Genomic DNA, 20,934 nt, shown 5'->3' with positions numbered 1-20,934 from the left:
TCAGAAGAGAAGAATAACAATACATTCAAATCAAAGTCCCCAAACAGACTAGTATTGGTTTTTCAGCAGAAAATTTTCAGTTTGGGGAATTTTCTTTTCCCAGTCAGACTTTGCCAAGGGAAGCAGGGAGAAAATGTTTGAGTTGCCTCCTTCAGAACAGCTTGGCCTAGACACTAGCTCTGGTTCACTGTTGTGGACTTGCTCAGGATGGAGGTATTTTAATTATTTGGGAAGGTCCCACGGTGTTTGGGGGAGATTATGAGGTTGTTACCTTTTGAGATAAAAACTAAGCAATACAGGACTAAAGAATTTTTTTTAGAAATGTGGGATTTAGACATTTTATTTAAAGCAAGGGGCGATTGGAGTTTCAGGGAAGGTTTTTGTTTGCAAGAAGCAACATTGTTTGATCTGTCATTGTACCAAAGGGAGAAATGGTTGTCTATAAAGGAGGGGTGAAGATTAAATACATCCAATGAGGATGGGATTTGAACCCATGCACGTGCAGAGCAGAATGGATTAGCAGTCCATCACCTTAACCGCTCGGCCACCTCCTCTGAGCTGCTAGGACCGGGATAGGAGGAGAAATCTTAGGCTGGCAGTGATAGGGACACTAAAGAATTTTTAAATACTAAGCTAAGCAGGGTCTGAATGAGCTCCCCCCTCACATCTAGTGAGGAGCTGGGGAAAAACTTCAGGAACAGACCGTGTTTGCATAGAAACACCTACTCTGCTTAGCTATGCAAAATGATGGGGCCACTTTCCCAAAATGAACAGTTTTGGTGGTGTTGGGTTACAAATCACTTTCGGATTGAGTGGAATGAAATGTTATTCTCCTTCCTGTATGAGTGAAGGGCAGCAGAACATACCTAGTCCATCCTCATTGAGGGGTAGGTGAGTGAAGAATACCTTTTATTCGACTGCATAGAAGCAATTCAGAATGTCACCCTAAACCAGTGGTCCCCAAACTTTTCACATTGTGCCTTTTTATCCGTGTCTGCGGCCCCTCGGAAGCCGCGGTCGAGAACCAGGGCTTGGAGTGGGGCCGTTGCTTGCTGGGGAGAGGGGTGCAGAAACAGGTAAGGGGGTCGCAGCTAGGCCAGGGGCTCAGGTTGAGGGTAGGGTGGGTGAAGAACTGGGACAGAGTGGGACTGAGTGGTGCTCCCTCCCTGCCCTCCATGGGGGCTGGTTTGGGCCCTGAGGTGCCCCCATGAACGTTCCTCTGTGCCCCCGTAGGAGTCATGCCCCACATATTGGGGACCACTGCCCTAAACTGACCCCTAGTCATTAAGCATGGGCTAGTGATGCTAAAGCCCAGGGACAGGGAGCTTTGCCAGAGTGGAGCCTGCAGGTCACATCATGGAGGGTGGACACATGCTCCGTGCTCTGGAACAGCTCTGAGCCAAACCCAGGTAGAGTTGTCATCAGTGTGACACCCCCCAGGGGACGCTCTCACTAGGGGAAGCCTCCTTGCCCTCAGCCCTTCTAGGACTGACCTTGGACTTTTCAGCACCCCTGTTCCACACCAGGAGCTTCCTGTAATGAGTCACCTTAGCAGGATACCTGGGAAAGCCTTACACCCCTCACCCCGAAGGGGAGTCATGCACCCCCAACTTCCGCAATCACCAGTGACTCTCAGCCAGCGTTGTAAAACCAAAGGTTTATTAGTGGTCTGGAATCCAGCCCGGGAAAGTTCTGTGTTAGCACAGGAGGCAGGAAGATTCAGCAAAGTCCATCTTGGGCAGACCCAGAACTCAGACCCTGGGCTCTCCCGTCGAGTCCCCAAACCAGCAGACTCCTTGCTTCCAACAGCCCAACTCAGCCAGGTCCTTTGTCCCTCCTTTGTTCTGTTTCCCAGGCAACCTGCTCACCTGGCCTCCAGCTCTTTCTTTGTTCTCTGAAGGACATAAATCACACTGTGTAGAGGGCAAGCATAGGAGTCTATTACACATAGCACTGGCGGACTGTCCCCTTGCTTATTAGGCTCAGAGACACTACAAATTAATTGAATACAATAGAATATATATATTTTCCACAGGTGGCGGAAAGTGATGGGGTAGGCAGTTCCACACCCCTGGATAGGTTTTGTAGCAAGACAAAATAAACACATTAGCCAATGGTTAACAGGTCACATAATGCCTCCACCCATGGTCTCAAGTTAGCAAGTTAACATTTCATTAATACTTTGATAAAATGTTATTAGTATAAAATATATATGTTGAATTCTAATTTGGGGTCCATAGGAATGGAGCAACTCCTTTGATTGTCCAACAGGTACATTCCTAGGGTTTAAAGCAAAGAAACAGTGAAAGTATATGGCAATAAAGATTGTTTTCTGTGTGTCTGAAGGCAGGCATTGGTCCGTGGGAAGGGAGGTGGAAGGATGCCATATCTTATACTAAGATGTGCCAACTCTTCATAAACTCAAGCCTGGATCTGTGGAAAGAACATCTCCCTAGAGAAGAAACAAACACAATAAAAACAGGGATTCTTTGCTCAATCTGCAACTTTGAATAAGACACAATTATTCAGTTCTTAGCTCCAATACCTGGCAATTTGCTGATCAAGCCTGTCTTAGCAAGCAAGGCTTTCTGTTTACCCAGCTTTCTCTTAGCTGGTCACTATTTGCTAGGCTTCTCATCCCTTGACCCTACTCTGGACTTTGAGTTTGGAAAAGAGCTGGCACAATCCATAGACCAGGTTGTTCTATAAAATACACATGGATTTTAACCCTTCACATCCAGTAATGGCAAAGTTCTTGGTTCAGGCTTGTAGCAGTGATGGAATAAAATACAGGTTCACATCAAGTCTCTGGAGTCCGTCCACAGCTGGGATGGGTCATTCAGTCCTTTGTATAGAGCTTCAGTTTGTAGCAAAGTCCCTCCAGAGGTATGAAGCAGGACTGAAGACAAGATAAAGACGAGGCATCAGCCTTATGTAGTCTCTTGCAGTGTGGTCTTTGCTTTCTTTGTCCCAAGGACACTCTATACAGCACATGGCACAGAAAAACCTTGGAATTCAAAACACCCTTAACAAATTGGAGACTTGATTTTCTTGAGCCAAACTCCATGGTTGGGCCCCTCTCTCTAGACTGGACTGAAGTGAAACCCCAGAGCCAAACACTCCTCCTGGGCAGTGAGCTCCGACCTTGAATGGTCAGATGCTGCTTAGCAATGTCAGAGTAGCTTTTGCTGGGGGATTCTCCCAGCACGTTCCAATAGTGGGAAAGTATTAAATCTCTATTTGACTGCTGGGGACAGAGCCCTACGGGGGGGAGCAACTTGCCCAAAGTCCCCCAGGAAAAGGAAAACAACCAGCAGTGGAACCAGTAGGAAATGCAGTAATGGAACTCAGGAGTCCTGGGGGTGTGCTAGGGTGACCAGATGTCCCGATTTTATAGGGACAGTCTGAATTTTGGGGTCTTTTTCTTATCTAGAATCCTATTACACCCACCCCCTGTCCCGATTTTTCACACTTGCTATCTGGTCACCGTAGGGTGTGCACATGTGTGGGTCCCAGCTGGTCTCTGCCTCCGTCATTGAAGCACATGTGCAGGGTTACTTCCCTGGGAACTGCAGGGCTCCAGTGGACATGGGGTTGGCTAGAGGAGGGTCTGGCTGCAGGCAGGGCAAGGGATGCGGGACTGGCTGGCTTCAGGCAGGGGGGTGCATCAGAGGTTGGCTGGAGACAGGGCAGGGGGTGCAGGGATGGCTGCAGCCAGGGGGTGAAGGCTGGTGCAGGCTGTGGCGGGGGTGGGGGCTGGCTGGCTTTGGGTAGGGCCACAGGGGGGGTGCAGCAGGAATTGGCTGGAGACAGGGTAGGGGGTGTGTCAGGGGCTGGCTGTGGGGCTGGCTGCAGGCAGGGCAGGGAGGAAACGCCTTGTGCGGGCAGGGCAGAAGGGGCAGGGCTGGCTGGAGAAAGGCTGACTGTGGGCAGGACAGGGCAGGGCAGGGGGGGCAGGGCTGGCTGCAGACAGGGCATGGGTCAGTTCCGGTGCAAGGATGTTTCATGCCCTAGGTGAAAAATCCACCTTGCGCCCTCCCCCCCTGCGCCCCCACCCTGAGACGCCCCACCCGTGGCAGCTCCCCCCTCCACCCTGAGGTGTTCCTCTTGTGGTAACTCCCCCGCTCTGCCCTGCAGCACCACCCCCTCGCCCCAGCTCGCCCTGCTCCGAGCACGAGCACCTTGAGCACACCGTGGCCGCTTCATTTCTCCCACCTCCCAGGCTTGCGGCGCCTAAGCCTGCCAGGCAGTCAAACTCCCTCCTCTGAGCCACAGCAGCCCTGACAGTTGACAATAGAGGCACCTTAGCCCATGAGTTCCTCCAATATGTCCCCCTCTGGGGTCCAGCTCCAATCACCAGATACTCAGGATATGTCTATTCCACCTGCCGAATCGATGGGCAGCGATCGAATCAGCGGGATCAATATATCGCATCTAGTGTAGATGCAACACATCGAGTGCTCTCCCCTTGACTGCTGTACTCCAGCTCGGTGAGAAGCGCAGGCAAAGTCTACGGCGAGCTGCAGCAATCGACTCACCATGACTGTGACATTATAAGTATAATCTAATATCTCATTGAAAGGTGACAGGGCCAGAAAGAGTTAATTAACTCACCTCACCGACTGACCTGACCCAGGGTGAATGTTAAGAACTGGTTAGCAAGATATGTAAATGAACAGAGCTTTGAAATGCAAATCTGCAGTGTTAGAGGTAGAAGGGGAGATGTTTGCACTGGTCTTGTGATGTAAGCAAACAAGTCTTGTGTATTGCTACAGTTTTAATTCAAAAAGCAAAAAAGGAATATTAACATTTATGATGATACTTGAGCGAAATAGTACTATTGTCTCTGTGTCTCTTTCAAGGTTGTGGTAACCTGTATTTGAACTCTTTAATGAATAAATTACCCTGTACTAATTGCCAGGATGTTTGGAAGGAGAGTTAAGTCTATTGTTTTCTCAGGCCAAAAGGCTGCTGGAAATGTATAAGAACCTGGGATACGATCCTTCTTTATCTCAGATCTGCTTTGGATTTCAAGAGGGGAAAACCTGAAGCCACAAGGATTGAGATCCCCAGTCATTGACTGGAGCCACCCTGAATATGGAAATTGGACTATAACCTATGGACTATTTCTAAAAGGACTTTTGGCTACTACAAGCTCACCTATACTATGTATCTGAACCTCAAGAATTGAATTCAAGTCTATATGTCTATTAATCTTTTAACCAACACTCTCTCTCTTTTCTTTTCTAATACATTTTAGCTTAGTTAATAAGAATTGGCTATAGCATGTATTTTGGGTAAGATCTAAGTTATAATTGAACGTGCGTGTGTGGCTGATCCTTTGGGATTGGAAGAATCTTTTCTTTTATATGATGAAGTTAAATTTTCAGGAATCATCATCATATCTGACAGGTGTGTCTGGACGGAGGCCTGAGGCTGGGTACTTTAAGGGAACTGCGTGGTTTAAACCTCTAGGTAACCAGTGAGGTACTACAGAAGCTGTTCTGTGCTGGTTGGTAAATCTAAGTATTGAAATCACCACCAGTGTTTGGGATTTGTCTGCCCTGTTTTGTTTGCAGTTCACCCTGATTGAGTGACCTGAGCTGGCTCCCACAGGCAGCACCATCACACCTACATCCAGGCTGTAGAGGTCCGGGGGATCTTAGGGGCCTTGAGGTGCACAGATACCTATGCCCAGGCCATAGGCGTCCCTGGGGGCTTAGAGAGTTTTGGGGGGACACAGATACCAATCTCCAGGCTCTAGGGGTCCCAGCGGAGCTTAGGGGGTTCGTGGGAGGCACATATTCGTACATCCAGGCTGTAGTGGTAGGAGGGGGGCTTAGGGGGTTAGTGGGGGGCATAGATACCTACGTCCAGGCTGGAGACATCCTGGGAGTCTTAGGGGATTTCGGGGGGCCAAAGATACCTATGTCCAGGCTGTAGGGGTACCAGGGGGTCTTAGGGGTTCGGGAGGGCACAGATACTTATGTCCAGACTGTATCGGTCCCAGGGGGGATTAGAGGTTTCGTGAGGGACACAGATATCTATGTCCAGATTGTAGATGTCCCAGGGGGACTAGGGGGGTTGTGGGGATACAAATACCTACGTCCAGGCTGTAGGGGTTCCTGGGGGGCTAGGGGGGTTCTGAGGGGCACATATACCTACGTCCACACTGGAGTGTCCCAGGGGTCTTATGGAGTCTATATGAGGCACAGATACCAATGTCCTGGCTGTATAGGTCCTTGGGGGGCTTAGGAGGTTTGTGGGGGGCACAGATACCGAAGTTCAGGCTGGAGGGGTCTCCAGGGGGCTTAGGTGTTTGGTGGGGGGCACAGATACATACGTCCAGGCTGCAGGGGTCCCGGAGGGGCTTAGAGTCTGTCGTGGAGTGTGGGGGAGTCTGGTCCTGCACCCCTCTTCCTGGGACCCACAGTGACTCTCACGCAGCCAGTAAAACAGAAGGTTTATTGGACAACAGGAGCGAAGGAAACAGCAGAGCTTGGAGGCACAAGCAGGACCCTGCAACTGAGTCCTTCCGGGGTTCAGGAAACTTAGTTCCCAGTTTGTGATTCCCTGAATTCCAACCATCCAGACCAAAAGCAAAACTAAACTAACCCAACTCCCTCCAGCCGGCCCCTTCCTGTGTCCAGCTTCCTGGGGAAAGGTTTTTCCCCCCCCTCCCCCCTGCCTAGCTCAGGTTACAGGCTGAGGACGTGTCCGGTCCTAAAGTCACCCCCTGCTCTCCCATCCCCCACAGAGATAGTCCCTACTCCATCACAGTAATGCCCAGAGCATTTCCTGCATGGAGCAACAGTGACACCATGTGGCCACGCAGGGTAATGCACAGAACATTTCTCTCATATAGGAACAGTGACACCGTGTGGCCACGCAAGGTAATGCACAGAGCATCACACCTATATAGAAGCTATACAGATCCCTGCGGGGCTTAGGAGTCGTGGGGGGCACAGATAGCTATGTCTAGGCTGAAGGCATTCCGGTGGGGATTAGGGGCTTCATGAGGGACACAAATATCTACGTCTGGGCTGGAGAGGTCCCTGGATGCCTTAGGGGGTTTTGGTGAACACACATACATACGTCCAGGCTGTAGTGGTCCCTGGAAGTTTAGGGAGTTGGTGAGTGGCACAGAAACCTACGTATGGTCTGGAGGGGTCCCTGCGGGACTTAAGGGGTTGTGGTTGCGCAGATACCTACGTCCCGGTTTTAGGGGGCCCTGGGGAGCTTAGGGTGTTTGTGTGGTGTACACACAGCTACAACCAGGCTGGTGAGGGCCCTATGGGTCTTAAGAGGCTTTTGGGGGGCAGATATACCTATGTCCAGGCTGGAGAAGTCCGGGGGAGTGCTTCGGGGGTTCCTGGAGGTCACAAATATCTACCTCCAGGCTGGAGGGGTACTGGGGTATTAGGGAGTTGTGGGGGGGCACAGATACCTATTTCGAGGCTGTAGGGGTCCCGGGGTTGCTTTGGGGCATTTCGGGGTACAGATACCTACATCCATGGTGCAGGGGTCTCTGGGAGGATCAGTAGGTTTGTGAGGGTGCACAGATACCTACGTCCAGGCTATAGGGATCCCGGGGGGGCTTAGGGGTTTGTGAGGGGCACAGATACCTTCATCCAGGCTAGAGGGGTCCTGGGGGCCTTAGGGGGTTCGTGTTGGGCACAGATACCTGTGTCTAGGTTGGAGGGGTTCCGGGGAGCTTAGGGGGGTTGTGGGGAGCTCAGATAACTATGTCGAGGCTAGAGGGATCCCACCATGGCCTAGGGAGTTTGTGGGGGGCACAGATACCTGCGTCTAGGCTGGAGGGGTTTCGTGGGTTTTAGGATGGTTGTGGGGGCACAGATACCTATGTCCATGCTGGAGGGGTCCCGTCGTGGCTTAGGAGATTCGTGGGGTCAGAGATACTTACGTCTAGGCTGGAGCTGTCCCGTGGGGATTAGGTGTGTTGGGGGGGACAGATACCTACTTCCCGATTGTAGGGCCCCTGGGTAGCTTAGGCAGTTTGTGGGGGTCACAGATACAAACATCCATGCTGTAGGGGTCCCAAGGGTTTTTGTGCAGCTCTGGGGGTCACAGATGCCTACCTACAGGCTTCAGGGGTCCTGTGGGTCTTAGGGGGTTTGTGGGGCGTACAGATGCCTACATCTGGGCTTGTGGGTTCCCTTGGGTCTTATAGGTTTGTGGGGAGCACAGATACCTTTATCCAGGCTAGATGGGTCCCTGTGGGATTAGGAGGTTGTGGGGGGCACAGATACCTATGTAAGCAGAAGCAGGATGAATTCTACCCTGACATCTGGTGGTGAATTACGGCGAGTGTGGAAAAGAATGTCAGGGGCTGATCGTGTTTGCATAGGCACACCCACCCTGCCTGACATGGTCACGGCAGCCTGGGATGGTTGCTTTGGCATCTGTGCTATCCCATTTATTTGTTGTTGAGGCATGAGATGTGGAGTGTTGTCACCCTGATTGTGTGGATGAGGAACTGTGAAACTACTTTGAGACAGGGATTCTCACTATCAATTGAGTGACACTCGCTAGACAAGGGAGTGGGCTCCTGGGGTGATCTAAAAACACCAATTGCACCTTCTTTTCTTTTAACAGTTGAATAGCAGAGCTGATTTTGTTAAGAATTGAAGTTCCAGGTTCCTGAGCTGAAATCATTGAAGAACTGTACTAGCTAGTGGGGGAGTCTGAAGCTATATTGCAAAGCAGAACAGTTGGCAGACAGGAGCAGTTTGTGGGATGGTTAGAGTGGCCCACTGAGTGAGGTGAACCGAACAGTTTTTGGGGACAGCTGGAGCAGATCGCAGGTCGGTTGGTGGAGCAGAGCAGCTGGTGGACCGAGCTGAGCAGTTCGTGGGGAAGGCGGAAGCAGAATCCCACGGAGAGGCAGGGTAGTCAGCACTGGACCACGTGAGGTGCCCCTTTCTACCCAGGCTGGCAGAGGGAAAAACCCTGCAGATAGACTCTTGAACTCTGGGGCTGCGGGACTGTGGGTGATTTTGGAGTTGCTGGACTCTTGAAACATTGGAGGTATCAGACTTTGGAGCCTTGGGGTGATTTGGGGATTGCTGGACTCAAGAGCCCAGGGAAAAGGACACGGCCTAGTTGAGGTGTCTTCCCAATTTAATGCTATGTTGTTTATCTCACGTTCTTAAACATTTTCTGCTACAGCCAGACTCTGTGCGTGTGAGAGGGGAATTATTGCCTCTTTGAGGCACCTAGGGATGCGTATGTAAAATTTTCCCATGTCACTGGGTGGGGGCTCGAGCTGGTTTGCATTATGTTGTAGGGAACGGACCCTCCTTGTATTGAACCCAGTCCTTGCAGCTATCAATTCAGCCTTTCAGAAGGGTTCCACCTTCATCCAAGCTGGAGGAGTCCCTGGGGGGCTTAGGGGGTTCGTGGGGGGCACGGATATCTATGTCCAGGCTGCAGGGGTCCCGGAGGGGCTTAGGGGGTGTTACAGAGTGTGGTGGAATCCGGCCCTGCACCCCTTTTCCTGGGACATACAGTGACTCAGCCAGCCAGTAAAACAGAAGGGTTTTTTGGCCAACAGGAACGAAGGATACAGCAGAGCTTTTGGGCACAACCAGGACCTCTCAATCGAGTCCTTCTGGGAGTTCAGAACATTAGTTTTTTCCAGTTTGTTAAATATGCAAATATAATAATTGTTATAGCTGTAATAATTATGCTTTTCCAGTTAGCTGAGGCCTTTATTGCTTTACTTGGGATGAATTTGGGAGTTGTGAATGTTACCCTGATTTGGTCCATATATAGCCAGCTTCAGGGATATTTCTGTTTTAACCTTATTCTAACACCTAACACTTAATTTGGATTAGATGGGAAGTGTGTTGTGTAGTTTTAGGAAGCAAGACACGATAACTTATGACAAGAGTTCCAGAGCTGTTTGTTGGAACCAGCTCTTCAGTATCACATACTGAGGGCCTGATTCTTTGCTATCTTATATCAGTGTTGGCTCCATTGGCTTCAGTTCAGCAAGAGGAGAACTGGGTCCTGGAACTTTAAGCATTCTCTTATACTTGGCGGCTGTGGTCACAGAAATGTACTTTATAACAGTTTTAACTTGAAAATATGCTACTGAGAGATGAAAACCCAGATCCTCTGCTATGGAATGGTGCAGCTCTTGTGGAGCAGGGGCAAGTGAGGATGTGCAAAGATCTGCTCCCCCAATGCTGGTCTGGCTGTATGGTGGTCTGGCCCCTTGGTGTAGCTTAAGTCAGCCTCGAAGGATCAGCTAGGTGTAGAGAAGCCTCAGCCAAACCTGTATCCCAACAGCGGGAGGGGAAGGAGAGTGAAGGAGCCACTCCCTTGGCTCTACGCCAGCAGAGAGTTCCCATATACAAGGCTGTACCTCTCTTGGTCAGCTCTGCTAGACTTAGGGCCAAAATCTGCCTGCGGTGAAGTGAATATTGCACACTGGAGGATCTGATACAAATAGTCCTGTAGAAAAACATAGACCATTTCAGCCCAAATGCTGCTGAGATCTTTACTACAGAAATACAAAGGGAGGAAGCATCCTCAAAGTCTGAAGAAAGTGATATGTCACACTAGATTGATCAGCCTTTCCCATTTCAAGAGCCACTGTCTACGTGCCAGAATAAACACATTCCTCTCTTGGAACATGGTTCTAGAGGAAAGACAAATGTAAGACGATATGAACCAAATCGTACTCTGCCCCAATGAACACATTAGTTTAACTGGAAAAATCATTAGTGACTAAGGGGATGAGAAGACGTGGCCTGATTCTCAACTGCCCTGCACCTTGTGTTATGTCCACCAGTGCAAAGTGCTACCAAAGCACTAGTGTCAATGCAAAGTGCTGCCACAACACTACTATCAATGACCACATGAGATACAGGGCAGTTGAGAATCAGGCCCCCCCACCCCCATCCTAAAGCCATAAACTCTTTCCCAATCAATGACTCTCAATCTTCTTAAATTACAGTGGGTTTTTTTTCTCTCTCCTTGCAATATATATCATTTAGGCTGAGGGGGAACAAAAACTCTTTTAAGCAGGCTCTGCAGCCAACTTTTTTTTTCACTTTAATGGTCCAATCCTGTTCCCATTAAAATCCAGGGCAGAACACTAATTGGTTTGCAGGAGCAGGGTGTTATTTCCCTATATTTCAGAAGTATAACAAATGCCATAGACAGAGGCCCATATTTTCAACAGGATCCTTTGATTTTTTTTGGGGGGGTGCCCAATTTGAGGCACATAGAGCTTGATTTTCAGAGGTGTTGGGTGTCTAGAGCACTAAATGAAATCAGAGGGAGCTGCAGAACATCTGACAAATCACATGCTAGGGGTGAGATTTTGTGTGACCCCTCTAGGAAGTGTAGCAGATAACTCTGAATCTAAGGGGAGGGTGATTAAGGCGGCATTAACCATCTTTGCACTGTTCTGATCTTTGGCTGCTCCAGGGACTGAAACGGCCCCCAGAATAACTTAGACCCCCCAGGGCTACGGAAATTATGTTAGACTCCAAGCACTGCCCTATGGGTACGGCCTTACCAAATTCACGGTCCATTTTGGTCAATTGCATGGTCATAGGATTTTAAAAATAGTAAATGTCATTATTTTAGCTATATAAATCTGAAATTTCATGGTGGTGTAATTGTAGGGATCCTGACCCAAAAAGGACCTGTGGGCAGGGTCACAAGGTTATTGTAGGGAGGATTGTGATACTGTTACCCTTACTTCTGTGCTGCTGCAGGTGGCGATGCTGCCTTCAGAGCTGGACAGCTGGAGAGTGGTGGCTGCTGGCTGGGAGCCCAGCTCTGAAGGCAGAGCTGCCATCAGTAGGGATTGCATGGTATGGTGTTGCCACCCTTACTGCTGCAGAGCTGGGCCCTCAGTCAGAAGCTACCACTTTCCAGCCGCCCAGCTTTGAAGACAGCAGTGCAGAAGTAAAGGTGGCATGGTATGGTATTGCCACCCTTCTGCTCTGCTGCTGGTGGGGTGCTGCCTCCAGAGCTGGGTACCCGGCCAACAGCCACCACTCTCCAGCCACCCAGCTCTGAAGGCAGCACAAAAGTAAGGGTGGCAATGCCATGACCCCCCCTAAAATAACCTTGTGACTGCCCTGCAACTCCCTTTTGGGTCAGGATCCCCAATTTGAAAAATGCTGGTCTCCTGTGTGAAATCTGTATGGTATAGGGTAAAAGCACACAAAAGACCAGATTTCATGGGGAGAGACCAGATTTCACAGTCCGTGATGCATTTTTCACTGCCGTAAATTTGGTAGGGCCCTACCAATGGGTCACAGCACTACCTGGAATCTCGACAGTACTGCATGTCATGGCCCTGTCCTCCAATTCACCCCTCCCACTCCTGGACCCACCCTCAGTACACCCCCTATGTCAGGGTTTGTGAGAGGATCCTCACAGGGCAGTCTTATGGCTGTCTTGTGCAGAGCCTGCACCGGAGGAAACCCTGCTTAGCTGGAACTGAGGCTTTCAAGCTTCTTTATGCCTGTTCAGTCCATTTTACTCAGTGTAAAGGGGCCAGAGTGGAGGTGAGGATTTCACCTGTAGGTGTGTCAGTATGGGCACCCCAGAACTAGGGTTCACATTTTGCCAATAATGTGTAATAAAAACAAATACAAATCTGCTGTGGAACAAGAAGAAGTAAAATTAGTGATTTAGCAATATAAAGCGAAGATGCTGTCTCATATCAGCAAGCTTCATGCTAGCCTTTAGTTGATAACATAAACCACATTTGTTAACATTGATTGGCGTTAAGATACAGAGTATTTGTTAGTACTCAAAATAACCATGAAAATGCAAATAATTGTGAGCACATCAGAATTATATGTAAAATGGATAGTACATTCCCATAAACTTAAAAATAGGTGTTAAGCATTTGGCTTTTCTGAAACGTATTAAAGCCTGAATAGATAGAAATGAGCATAGAGACCACCCTCATCCTTAAATTAAATTCTGAATTCAGTAATTAGTGTTTTCTACTAATATGATTTTTTCCCCTCAACATTCTAGGCCAGATCCTCAGTACTTCTTTGAGCAGCTTCAGCATGTGAAAAAGGACCGTGAAGCCAACTTAACTAGTTACTCAGGGAATCCCTGGGCGATATAGAGCCAGTGACAGCTGCATGCTTCTCATCTTTGCACCCCATCCCTAGGGAAAAAAGCATGGGGCCAGTCACTGCACTCTGACTCTACCCAGCTGCTGGAATGGCCCCTTAAGGCTGTGAACAGCTGGGTACAATTTAGAGCAGCACTGAACATCTGGGCTGTTCTAAGCTGTGCTGCGGGTGGGTGTCTGAATAGCACCAGGGAGGCACTAGGATCAGGAAGACTCAAGACTTGTGAATTCTTGAAGACTTGTGCCCCTCTCACATCCCACCAGTCCTACACTAAGCTCAGCTCTGCCAGACAGGAGGATCAGGCCCTCTGTGTTAAGGTAGCCAGTGGCACATTTCTGCAACTGTGACCAAAGAATGGCACTGGACTTCAGTTTGTAAGCAGAATAGTTTAATTAGAGGCTTGACTCTCCAAGGCTTCTGTACTTGTAATATATGTTTATGCAAACAAAAAACATTCCATTGTTGTACAGAAGTCTATTGCAGAACTTACTGTGTCAGGATGTATTTCACTCTGAATAAGTGCTCTGTCAGCCTTGTTTGATTACTGACTTTTCAAAATGTAACTGTTGCACTTTAAACTCCTTATAAAATATTAAAATAATTTAATCTCTTCTATCAAGGCCACATGGTTCTTTGCTTTGTTTTAATTGTGAATTGTGGCCTTATGAGCCATAATGAAAACAGAGCTCTCTGAACTTCCAGTTAAAACTTTTACCTTTTTTCTGAACTAAGGCCCTTAATCAGGAAAGCACTGCTATCCAGGAAAGCACTAAACCTTTAAACATGTGCTTAGATGCTTTCTTGAACTGAGGCCTAAGGTCCTGATCCTGCAGACACTTAAGCACGTGCGTGAATAATCTCTGGTATGTAAAGTGACTTGAGTGCATGGGATTGGAGCCAAAGAGTCCACTCCAATTCCCATGGGAGATGAACTGAGCCTTGTGTTTTTAGATTCAGCTAATGTATTGTAAGACTATTCTAGTTGACTCTTGTTTTTAAGATTGTTGGTCAGAACCTTGATCACTTTTGTAGGGGTGTGTTCTTTATAAACAAAAATATTATTTTAGGGTATAACTATTTTAATATAAAGACTGTGTGTGTATGTATAAATAAATACAACTTCCTTCGTCTAAAATTGTTAAGCCTTATGGACTTCAAAGGGTCTGATTTTCAACCCCATGCTAGAGTAATTAACCACTGGAATAATTTACCAAGTGTCGTAGTTGATTCTCCATCACTGACAGTTTTTAAATTAAGATTGGATATTTGCTAAAAGTTCTGCTTTAGGAATTATTTTGGGGAAGTTCTATGACCTGTGTTATACAGGAGGTCAGAGTAGATTATCATCATGGTCCCTTCTGGCCTGGGAATCTATGTGCATTTACACAGAGGCAAATGCTTGTCTACTTTTCACAGATATATCCTGGAGGTACACAGGCATGTCCTAGAGGTAAACAGCCTTCATGCATACATATTCTTTTAAATGCATATTTAACTTATGCACCTATCTGAATGTGTGCAGAAATGTACACCTACTGGGGACTGAAAATCAGACCTAGTGTCTCTAAAAGGGGCAATAAACATAATACCTGTATTTTCTGTTTTACTTGAAGACTATGTATTGAAAGTTTACAGAAAGTGTGTCATTATTCTGCAATATTAAATTACCTTTAGAACAAATACTGTTTGTATCTTTAAATTTCAAATACTTATAATAATGTAAAGGATGGCATATTACAGTCAGTATAGCTTGTACCATCCTGTATTAATATAGCTATAGGGATAAGTTAATGCTGGGTAAAGGGCAATGAAGAAGACTTTTACAGGTGTTTCAGGGGAGAGAGAAACACTAGATTGGCGGTAAGACCGTTAATAAATGAGGCTGGAGATTCCATTACTGATTGATTAGCCTATTGGACTGATTTTGTTTTTTTATTCTTCTTTAAGAAAGTAAAGAAACATTATGGATAATTAGTGCTTTTGAGTTAAAATAGTAATAATAAAAATAAGTAGGCAAACAAATACTTAGAAAAATGAGTAGTGCACAAATCAGCAAGTCCAGCTGACAAACTCTTTGAGGCCAAAGAGAACTGGGGAAGTAGAATTTGGGGATTGAGCGGGGAAGATTGTGGTACTGATCTTCAAAATAGAAAACAAGCAATTGTCAGACAGTGTTTCCTTACATAGTGAAATAATGGATGTTCATTGGTTTTCTATATCAACCTCCTCTCTGACCTTTTGTTTTACAGACAGACTCTCCTGTGGCTGCTCACAGAGTGACTGGACTGGGATGTTGGGACAGGGAGGGTCCCTGGTTGCTAGCACAAAGATGATCTGAGAGAGAGAGAGTGCGCGGCGGGGGGGAGAGGTCAGTGTGTAGCTTCACAGGAGCTCCATGCTGTATGGTTGTTTGTTCAGGGCCAACCTGTGTGAGGAAGGGCTTAAAAAGATCCAACAAGAACATTTTGTCATAAGTGTTGGCGAGGCATCAAAATCTCAAGAGTTTCTTAAATAGATCTGACCACTTCCTCTTCACTGTTCTATTTTTTTTAAACGTGCTGATGCTGTATGCAAAGAACATGAGTAAGTCCCTCTTCCCTTGCATATGGCCTGTAGCATTCCATCCCAAGTGGGTCCACCCACCTTACAGATGTCTTGCTGCCTATGGAGCCTAGATTTCCCCACCCCACAAGACGTGACTTTTAGATACAAGCAGGGGATCGCTTATAATTCACCCTTGTTTATTGTGTTTGCACTCACTTGCTGACTATTTGCAAAAATGTGAATAATTCAAAGAACGTTATGAATTTTTGCATGAAAGGTTATTCATCCAAGAATTGGTAACATTTACATTATTATTTTAAGAGTTTCAAACATCCAATCAGGATGCGAAAACATCTGATTTTAGGTGAACAATTCCATACCATGGACAAGAAACAGTCAATATTGTTCTGTGAATAGGTAGGAATAAATTTGTTTGTCAGAAATGGAATCTGTTCACAAACAGGAAAAAAGGGCGCTTTGCTGGATAGCTTATTCACATTGTATAATTTCTACACTTCTGTGTAGCTCTATGTATTTCCCTCTGTCTTAAAAAATACACAGAAACCTCTAGTGCCATAAGAGTTCACAGAGCATCCTCTTCATAACAACTGTAGGTCTCTGCAAGCAAACCTATGGTAAAATCCTTGTGAAAACCACAAGCCTAGATGTTTCTACATATGTAGCTCACTCAGAGGCGCAATTGCTGCAGTTGTGGTTAGCCAGGTGTCACAGACCGAGTTGCTGGGTTGATTATAAACTACTCTGTCATACAGGGTTGCAGTCATATCTACAGATGTTTTTTCCACATCCCTTTGGCCAGGCAGCAGAATCTTCATCCAACATTAATGGAGCACCTCAGAAGTGGACAATGGGAGAAAGTGAGCGTCAGGTTATAAAACATGTTACCTCTAACAAGAGAAAAATAATAACACTTTATCCCCCAGTTACCTTTGGTTTTATGAACAACTAACTACTCTGAGCAAAATGGTGTTAAACTATTTCCCTCCCATTTTGAGGCTCAGACACACAGTACAAGTATGGATAGTGTGCCACATTGTACAGGTGTATACAACGGTGCACCTCTGACTCATTGTTTATATTTATATTTCCCTGCTTGGCCAAACAGCATTCACAGGGATGAGGTCTCTGAACTTGAGAAATTATTTAAATAATCAAAGCTGGTGTTGATAACTTATTTACTATTTATCTTACTTACAGTAGCAGCTAGAATCGCAGTCATGGACCAGCTCCCCAGTGTGCTAGGTGCAGCACAGAGAACAAAAAGCCCATCCCTGGGCTTACAACCTAAGTAAATCTAGGTAAGGGAATTTGTTTAAAATGTGATTTTAAATTTGATAGTTTGTCTCTCTCAAAAAACCTAATCAGAGATTTGCACCACAAGATGGCAATGTTGCACTAAATGCAAGCTGTGCCTGAATACAGTTATTCACAACCCATAAGAGTTTTCAAACTGATGTTAAAACATGCAGGACAGAGCTGAGAAACTTAACATCTTTAATGAAATTAGCTAAGGAACCTCTTTACCTTAAAACAAAAAAAAACACCCATCCCCAAACCAAAACAGATTATGCAGGGTCATTTTCTACTTCAGTACTGACTATAAATGTACCGTATGTATAGAAGGATTCCCAGTAGGGGATGACATGGTTTACAGAAGGTATCCAGCATTGGAACATAGTGCTAAATGGGAAAACGCTGGATTGATGTATTTGTTCTTTCTCCCTAGGCGTGACGTTGGGAATGTTACCTGCTTTTTAACTACTGTAGAGCCAGCAGATGGCGCTCAAGAGTAACAAAGCATCATTCCTGCATCCATTTCTATAGGACTGACTTCAAAAGCAAACAGACACCCCCACTTTCCACAACCCTCCCCTGCTGCGTCATCTTGACTTCCTTCTACCAGCACCTATAATTCAGTGAGGCACATAAAATCTCTTCCTAGGATGTTGTATTTTGCCCTATAGAATCAGTTCTTGTGCTGTACTTGCTGTCATGGTCTTTACTAATCTCTCTCCTTCTCTAATCCTGTGGGTCTCCAGCTGTGTACGTTGACTCTGATTTAACAAAAGATATCTATTTTTACATCTGTCTTAACAGCCCCTCCACCCATTCCCTGTTTTCTCTCCTCTTTTTACTGGTAGGGAATGGCTTACTCTAAATATCAGGTTTAGAACATCTAGACTTTCAAAACTACAGGCAGATATCCTGCCAAGGTCAAGTCAGACTCTGCCAGACAGATTATCCGCTGGCAGACATCTGCAAAGCTCCACTGACTCCACAATGGAACGATGGCAATTTATATCAGCTGAGGATTTGGCCTTTAGTATTTATCCTTGGGAAGCAGATACATTCAGTCCCATGCATTTTCAGAGGTGACCTTAAAGCAGTTCTGTGATTTATTGGGATCCTTATTCTGTTGTTAAAGAATTGCAAATTCTGCTTCCTACTGTGACTGATATCAGACAGGGAAAGGGGACTCAGGAGGAAGTGGCTGGGTCTGTCGACATCAATGCATTCATAATACTTTGGCAGCATGGCAATGCTTGTGCAAACCTGTACACTTTCATTTATTTACTGCCCCAAAGCTTTAACAACACAAGAGCACCAGGATTAATATACCAGCTAATTTGCTGGCTCAGCAAGTTGTAATAAAAGTATAACTCACAGGATCCAGGTGGGAGCTGTTTTTCAGCAGCATAGGAGTGGATCTGATCCATGGTGCTAAGGAGGCTGAGAAGAAAAGATATAATGCATTTCACTCCAGAGCCAGCAAATTAGCTGAAATGTTAATGAAACCACTGATGCAGTAACACATGACTTAACTTGACCAGGTGTCCCTGTTTCCAGGTCAGTTTTACAAAATATGGTGCCTATGCACAGCCCTGACCCTTCCTTTGCACCACAACATGCATTCTATTTGTTTCTACTTTTGAAACTCTTCTCTCCTTTAACACAACAGAGCTCAGTCAGATCTGTGACTCCACTGTCTCATTTCAAGTGCTGTCTGTAACAGGATGGCCTGCCTTTTTAAGGGTCAGTCAGCCCTGTGTAATTAGCCCTGCCACACCTGTGCTGTGTGCTGGATTTAGGAAGAGTAAAACCCATCTGTTGAGGGCTGACTGAGGAGAAAAACTGCTACTGGTGGCCAGAAGCCTCACTGAGGTCCAGGAGCTGACTGTGACCAGCTAGAGCCCTTTGTAAGAGTGTGGGCCTGGGCTGGATGGCTTGCTGAGTGTATTAGAGCTCAGGCAGAGTCAGACAGGCTGTTGCAGCTGGGAGCTGTATGCTGAGCCTAGCTGGGCTGAAGATTCCTCTGTGCCTTGCTTTTGTTGGGGTTTATGGAGAGGATTCCATTGCTCTGGAAGGGGGGTGGGGGCACTCTTGGAAGTGGTGTGGCTGGAGGGCCAAGCCACTCCTATGGCTGGAGTAGGGCAAAGACTGCTGGGGGCAAACTAAGGCAGAGCTCAGCAGTGCTTGGCCTTGCTGTAAGGGGGTGCTCTAAGGCTGTGGTTCTTGTAACACTGCCAAAACTCATGGGTTTGTTGAAATGATTTCAGTCTCCATTTTGAAATAAATTCTGCCCCAACTGTGCAGGCCAGCCTGGGTTGGCAAAGTGTCGCTGGAAGTGGTTTTTAAGGTGGGTTCTAGAGGAGCATTTCACTACACTGCCGATTCAATAGCAGAGGCAGGGCATTAGATGGGTGCTGTCATGGAGTTCAGTCTCCAGATTTAGGACTTCATTAACAAAGGTTTACAAAACCTAACTTAGAAAAAATGCTGTTTTTTTTAGAAGCAGCCTGTTTTCATGTAACGAGTCCCCTGCCGTCTTCACAGGCCAAGCACAGCAGCAGTGTGCTGCTGCATGAATGCTCCAGATGGTGAAAGTGACTCATCAGCTTTCAAGTCTGAGTCTGTGAAAAACAGAGCAGGGACAAAAATACCTGAGGCCCAATCCTGAAGACACTTCTATTCATGCATGACTTTACTTACCTGACTAAGCCCATTGACTTCCTTGGGAATTATTCACATGAGTAATGTTACTCTACCGCTTGTTTGCAGGATTGGGATCCTTAATGGTTATTAGTAAGTAAGGCCCCAGTTCCACCAAGGCTTATGAATATGTTCAACTTTACACACTGTGTCAATGGGATCACTTGCAGTGAGTACTCCTCTGCATGGGGGAAAGTCCTTGCAGGATTGGGGCCTTAAGTAAAAAATAGACCTATATTTCAATCATGGCAACCTAACACCATATTTAAGCAGTTGAAGTGGCCTGATTTTCAAAAGTACAATGTATCCACCAGCCCCATTGAAGTCTAAGGGAGCTGTGGGTTCTCAGTAGCTACCCCTGCTCTATCATGTGAAATAGTTAGAATCCACAATATCCCTTTTTCTTCTCTCTTTACTAAGAAAAATGTCTAATTACCTGGGGCTGGGTTATGACTAGCACTAATGCAGCTGTGCAGGGGAGTCAGATGGGGCAAGGATCCCTCCTTTACTTACAGGGACACATTATAGCTACGGGTATGGAAGTGAAGGGGCTGCACAGCAGATATAATTCCCACCCCTAGCAGCAAGTGGTCAGGGAGGGGTTCTGTTCTCCTGACATGCCAGCCAAAAGAACTGTGGGGAAACTCTGTAAACCCACCAATGTGGAGCACCTCCTCATGATGTGACCCACCATTTCAGCAATTCTGCCTAACTCCCTTCTTCAGTGGTCTAGTGTGGTGAGGACTTGACCCTCCAGTCAGACCAGGCTGTATTTCTACCCCTTCTGGGGTAGAGACATTCAAAACAAGAGATGTCCAATGGAATAATGGCCACTAACATCTTTCACCCCACCTGGGCTCCTCTTCACTCTCGCTCCTTTTCCAGAAAAGCTGCTCCTACCAGGGCTGCTTCCCTGAAGTCCTTGCTCCTTTTTCAACCCCCACAGCAGCGGATCCAGGCACCAGCACTCCAAGCACAGGCCTGGGGCGTCAAGCTGCGGGGGGCGCCCTGCTGGTCCCTGTGAGGGCGGCAGTCAGGCAGCCTTCAGCGGCTTGCCTGCGGGAGGTCCGCCGGTCCCGCGGATTCAGTGTACCCACCGCCGAATCCGTGAGACCAGCAGACCTCCCGCAGGCATGCCGCCGAATCCGTGGGACCGGCAGACCTCCTGCAGGCAAGCCGCTGAAGGCAGCCTGACTGCCATGCTTGGGGCGGCAAAAAAGCTAGAGCCGCCCCTGAA

General features: G+C 47.0%; 1 non-coding gene across 1 annotated transcript; it reads right to left on the bottom strand.

Moving 5' to 3' along the window:
- Positions 1–470: 470 nt before the first annotated feature.
- Positions 471–554, bottom strand: TRNAS-GCU. The gene has a single exon. It is a non-coding gene; the product is annotated as a tRNA-Ser (tRNA).
- Positions 555–20,934: the final 20,380 nt, after the last annotated feature.

This window comes from Gopherus evgoodei, unplaced genomic scaffold (genome assembly GCF_007399415.2).
Source record: "Gopherus evgoodei ecotype Sinaloan lineage unplaced genomic scaffold, rGopEvg1_v1.p scaffold_79_arrow_ctg1, whole genome shotgun sequence".
In the NCBI taxonomy this organism is placed as follows: Eukaryota; Metazoa; Chordata; order Testudines; family Testudinidae; genus Gopherus; species Gopherus evgoodei.
Note: the sequence above shows the minus strand (reverse complement) of the source record. Positions and strands in the feature narration are given on the sequence as shown.